Below are 6,000 nucleotides of genomic sequence, written 5' to 3'. Positions count from 1 at the left end.
AAAAAAAAAAAAAAGAAAAAAGACAAAGGACTGAATTGCAGCAGTGGTGCACTGTGTGGGTGCTAACAGCGCTGCTGTGTCTGCTTCTTGCCCAACTGCCCTTAGGCCTGCCTGTCTGCCAGGCCAGCCCTCCTGTGGCTGCTCAGTGCCCCTGCATCCCTGGAATAGATTTCTCTTTGGCTTGTTCTTATGACTATGTCACTGCTTGTACTTGTAACAAAATGAAGACAAAATGAAGTTTGACTTAAAACTGCTGATGGTTCCTTCACCATGCCATGAGCTTCCTGCTCTCAGGCCCTTAATCACGCGTTGCTCTGTGTCTTCACTGCTTAGCTCAACTACTATCCTTATCATGTGCAAAGTAAATGGGTGGGAAAACAGACTATATGTGTGTGGAGTTGTAGAACTAGAATTATTATTATTAAAAAAAATTTTTTTAAAGAATTTATTTGAGGGCCTGACTAGGTAGCCTAATGCTAAAGTGCTTGTCTTGCATGTGCTGGGATCCCATATGGATCATCCTCCATCTGATGATTCATTCTCCAAGTGACTGCAACGGCTGGAACTGTGCCGGTCTGAAGCCAGGACCCTCTTCCAGGTCTCTCAAACAGGTACAGGGTCCCAAGGTTTCGGTCTGTCCTCGATTGCCATTATGCTGGACCCTGACTCTCCTCTCTATAAATCTGACTTTTTAATAAAAAAAATAGGTAAATCTTTTTTAAAAATATATTTGAAAGGCAGATTGATATACACAGAGAGGTTTTCTATTAACTGTTCCACTCCCCAAATGGCTAGAACAGGTTGTGGCTGGGTCCAGCCAAAGCCAGGAGCCGTGAAACCCATTTGAGTCTCCAAGTATGGAGCAAGAACTTAGGTTCTTGAGTCAGCTGTTGCTTCCCAGGTGCATTAATTGGTAGTGGAGTAACTTAGACTCAGTTTCTCAGATGGACTACATAGGTTTCTCATGCTATGGCTTAACCCCTTGTGTCTCAGTACCTGGCACAAGTCAGGGATTCTTTGCATTATTGTGTTTCAAGGGCAAAAATCTGTTAGAAACAGATATTCACATCTAAGTAATTGCATGTTAGCATAAATGCAAAGGATTTGGGGAGGTCTTTTCTTCCTGCATTTGAACTGCTGACTCAACGCTTCTGGATGTCAAAATATGGGACTTTTATTTTATTCTTTGCTTTTATTTATTAATTTATTTTAAAGATTTACGTGAAAGGAAGAGTGACACAGAAGAGAGGGGAAAGACAGAGAGGGTAGAGAGAGTTTTTTCATCTTCTGTTTCATTCGCAAAACGGGCACAACACTCAGGGCTGGGCAAGGCCTCAGCCAGGAACCTGGACCTCTCCCTGAAATGCCACTTGGGTGGCCGGGATCCAAGGTCTTGAATCTTTATATAAAGATTTATTTTATTTTTATTGGAAAGGTGGATATAAAAGAGGAAGAGAGACAGAGAGGAAGATCTTTCATTCGATGGTTCACTTCCCTAGTGGTCGCAATGTCTGGAGCTGAGCGAATCCGAAGCCAGGAGCTTCTTCCAGGTCTCCCACACGGGTGCAGGATCCCAAGGCCACAAGCAGGGAGCTGAATGGGAAGCAGGGCTGCTGGGATTAGAACCGGCACCCATATGGGATCTTGGCACGTTCAAGGCGAGGACTTTAACTGCTTTGCTGCTTCCCCCCGGTTCTCATGTATGCAGTTTGGGTGCAGTGACCAATCTGGTACGGCTTACACTACCTTGGCATTCCTTAATGTGCACTGCTTTGTGTTGCGACTGAACCCGGCCCAACCCATACTCTATTCTGGTGCTTGGATTCGCCATCAGGTGATTTGAATGGGTTCATATGTATGCCGGTGGGTATCCTTCTCTGGCCTGGTCTGGGTTGCTCCGTACCGTGGTTCTTGCGTTCACCTGTAGGGGATGTGTCCCAACAGACGAGTTTCCCAAGCTCCTTCATGAGAACCTCTCCCTATGCCAAATCTTGGGCGTATTGGTGGTTCCATGGGCCTGCCCTCTTTGCTGGCCTTCAATCCATTCCAGTTCTTACTGTTGGATGTTTCAGCTCAGCCAAGGCTTGTCCATACCCAGATTCTGCTCACACATGGCTCAGTAGGGGCAGAGACCCAACCTAGTCCGTCCTACATCTACCCAGGTTCTTCAGAGCACCAGATGGTGCTGGCGTCTAGCCCAGTTCGGTATGCCCAGCCCCAGTCCACACTTGTGCCAAGGGAGATTGCAGCCATATCCAGACCAGAACGCAGCCTCCACTCTGGCCCCTGCACTCTCCCATGAAAACTCCAACCCAGCAAGGCTGTACCCTCACTGCTACTCAACTAAGTCTATTCCCAGCCCTAGATTATGTGCGTGCCAGTGGTTGCTCTGACTCAGTTGGCTTAGTCCCTCACCTGTCTCGGCCTTTGCCTTCGATGTTCTGGCCTAGTATCCCTGGCTCATGCAGACCAGTCGGTGTAAGAGCCTAGTTTAGCATGACATGTGCTCCATCCTGATTTCTGTTTTTTCTTATGAGTTGAGGTTTGCTTGGTTCTGCCCGGTCCGCCCCCTTCCAGTTGCAGCTCGGCCCACCCCACATCCTATTTTAGGATGCATCTTTGGGTGCTATTGCCTTGACCTGCCCAGACTGCTATCAGTTCCTTTATTCATAAGTGATGGCAGGTTCCACGGTCACATCTAGCTCAGCCCATCACCATCCCAGCTTGCGAGCTAACCAGCAGGACTTGTATTTCCACAGGATTGGGCCCACACTTCTCCCACAAAGTATCCCCGGACCTAGTTCTCTCGTGTGCTGGTTAGTGTCTTGACCCTGCCAAGTGTGACCAGTCCACTATTCCACCACCCAGTCAGGTACTGGTACCTAGCCTTACCAGACAGGCCCCCATCCATAGCTTTGATGTGGACTGGTGTATGGTAGTCAGCCCATCTCAAGGTTCCTAATTGGGCTGGTGAATCAGTCTGGCCCAAATAGATCTTATGGCCCCGCCCCTCCAAACCATCAGGTCTCGGTCCCCACACTTGCAGGAAAGTTTTGTGATCCTGTCACTGGGAGTCACCCATACTTCATCTCTCACCTACACTAACTTTGGCCTTATTCATGGGTGTCCCTAAGTAGCAGTTACATATCCTAAAGACCCCAGAGCTCGCCGCCCAAATCTTAGGACTCAGTCACTGCCTTTCGGCAGTGGCTTTGGCCTGAGTTCCCAGCTTTGGGTCCAACCTGGCTGGGGCACCCCCCCCACAGCTGCCACCCTGCAGGGAGCTGCAGTTGCCCCAACCCCAAGGCCTGAACTCCTCCCAAACTCATCCTGCCACAAGACAGAGCAGGAGCTTAACATGAGCTTTAAAGAGGAAAAACTAAGCAGAATATAACGAAGGGAAGTCTCTAGTTCAAAACTGTCATGTTTCAAGGCACACAAGATGGGTGAGATCCCGTGTAGGAACAGCAGAGAAACAGCAGGTGTCAGCAACCACAGACCAAGAGAGAGGCAGTCCTGACCAAAGCAAAGACCAAGGCAGTCCTGACCAGTCCTCCTCACCAGGAAACTAGAAGCACATCATTTGTTGAATGGTCATAATTACTTTAAAGATATACACAGCAGAGTCCATAATAAGGATGTGAGCATTTATAGCTACTTTTTTCATGATCTTCCCAAAGTCCCCAGGCAAGACCACATGGAAGACTTGGTGGACTACAATTTTGGTCATTGCAACCCAGATTCTGGTGACAATGCTGGAGAAATGTTGATACTTTCATTACAATAATCCTTGTGGTTTATGATCTGGTTGTTAGAGCAGACACTGTTCTACGGAGGAGAAATGGGCAACCAAAGTAGTTCCTTTTTATGTCCAGATAGACTTCACACTGAGAAGTAAGCATTGTACTCATTGTAGTCCTCCTCAGTGCTGTGAAACTTGCAGGCACTGTATATCAGAATCCACAGCACTGTATATGAAGTTGAATAGCCAAGACTTGAACTGAAGCTTCACTGTGCTATACTGGTGTACCACAGCCCCACACCACATATTTATTTATTTATTTACTTATTTATTTATTTTTTCATATGTTTTAAAAAAGATTTTATTTAATGCTAAGGTAAGGTGAGCCATACCAGATGTGGTCGCAGCACCCAAACAGCACAGGTGAAGAGCCAGGGGTGAAGGGGATAAAGTCGGCAGGGGCAATGTGGGCTCCCCTGCTGGACAACCACTCCCACTGGAGAGCGTGAGTCGGGATGGGGCAGACTAGACAAGTCAGGGCTACAACATCTATAGGCCTCATGTGAGCTAGATCAGGGAAGGGCCAGGTTGGGCTGACTGTTCTGATTGGTGCAAGCAAAAAATAGTGGGTGAGGAAAAAATAGGCAAAAAATAGGTTGGGCTTTGCTGCAGCATCAGTTGGCAGAGGTCGGCCCTGGGGCTTAATCTGTCAAGTTAAACTCCAGAACCACCTGGAGAGTGCATAATCTGGGAATGGGAGTGACCTAGTAGGGAGATAGTGGGCACCTCCCTCTTGGGTTACCACTCCCACTGGAGAGCACAAAAACCAGGACAGGGGCAGGGTGGCTAGACAGAAGGCACCCGCCACTATGTGTGTGGGCTGGATAGTAGGGTTGGTTGGGTTGCACTAGGCTTCAATGCCCATTGACAAGTACAAGAGCTAACTGGTTTGTGGGACAGACTGAGCAGGCCTGCAGTACATACTGGCATGCATGGGAACCAGGGTAGGGAGCAGGCCTGGTGAAGGTTATAGGGAGTCACCCCAACTAGACTGCAGCTCCCACTGGTTTGCGTGAGGGCTGAATATGAAGTGGGCAGATTGGGCTGGACTGCAACACCCATCAGTTTGCGTGGAAGACAGGGCTGGAAACAGAACTGACCCAGCAATTGCAATGACCAGCATGTGCAAAAGCTGATTGGGGCGAAAGACAGTGCCGGACCCTGAACTGGCAAGCACACACAAGAATCAGGTCTGGGATCACCTCAGACAAAGTTTCTTTGGAGATCCCTCCAACTGAACTACTGATCTCAGAACCCCAACCATGAAGAGTCTGAATAGATTGCATTGTGCTTGGAACAGCGAGATTGGCAGCAATTCAGAACTGTTGAACTATCAAAACAGCTTCAGCAGGACTCTCGGAGCATGCCCCACATAGGAGACCTGGGATGGGTGGGAGGCTGGGTGGGGCTTCTCCCTTTGTTTCTCCCCTGACCCCTGATATAGGGGGAAAAATGATATTAGTGTGGAAACAATGGGCTTACCCACTTTTCTGTAGCCCTTGACCCTTTGTACCCTAACCTACTATGTAAGATTATAAATAAATAAATAAATAAATAAATAAATAAATAAATAGTTGATTAGAAAGAATATGGTGCAGATGGGGAGACTGATAAGTTATTTTAAGGAGGGCATTGCTAAGATTAGATTTACATTTAAAGGAGTATGACACAGGGTGGGCATTGTGGTCATTTGGGAGAGTGAACCGGTGGATGGAATATCTTTGTTTCTCCTCTCTGTAAACTTACTTTTCCAATAAAAAATTTTAAAAATTACTATTTTATAAAGATTTACAAAACTTAGAGAAAAGATGCAAAAACTATACATATACATATATGTATATATATTATTTGAAAGACAGATACACAGAAGGGAGATACAGAAAGATCTTACATCACTGGTTCACTCCCCAAATGGCCGCAATGCCCACAGCTGAGCCGATTCGAAGCCAGGAGCCAAGAGCTTCTTCCAAATTGCCAATGTGTGGGTGCAGAGTCCCAAAGTCTTGGGCCTCCTCTAGTGCTTTCCCAGGCCACAAGCAGGGAGCTGGATGGGAAGTAGAGCACCAGGGATTATGAACTGTTGCTCATATGGGATTCAGTCACTAGATTACTGCACAGGGCCCAATAAATTTTTTTTTTTTTAATATTTATTTTTGGGCCCGGCAGCGTGGCCTAGCGGCTAAAAGTTCTTGCCCTGA

Source organism: Ochotona princeps, chromosome 22 (genome assembly GCF_030435755.1).
Source record: "Ochotona princeps isolate mOchPri1 chromosome 22, mOchPri1.hap1, whole genome shotgun sequence".
NCBI classification, from domain to species: Eukaryota; Metazoa; Chordata; class Mammalia; order Lagomorpha; family Ochotonidae; genus Ochotona; species Ochotona princeps.
Note: the sequence above shows the minus strand (reverse complement) of the source record.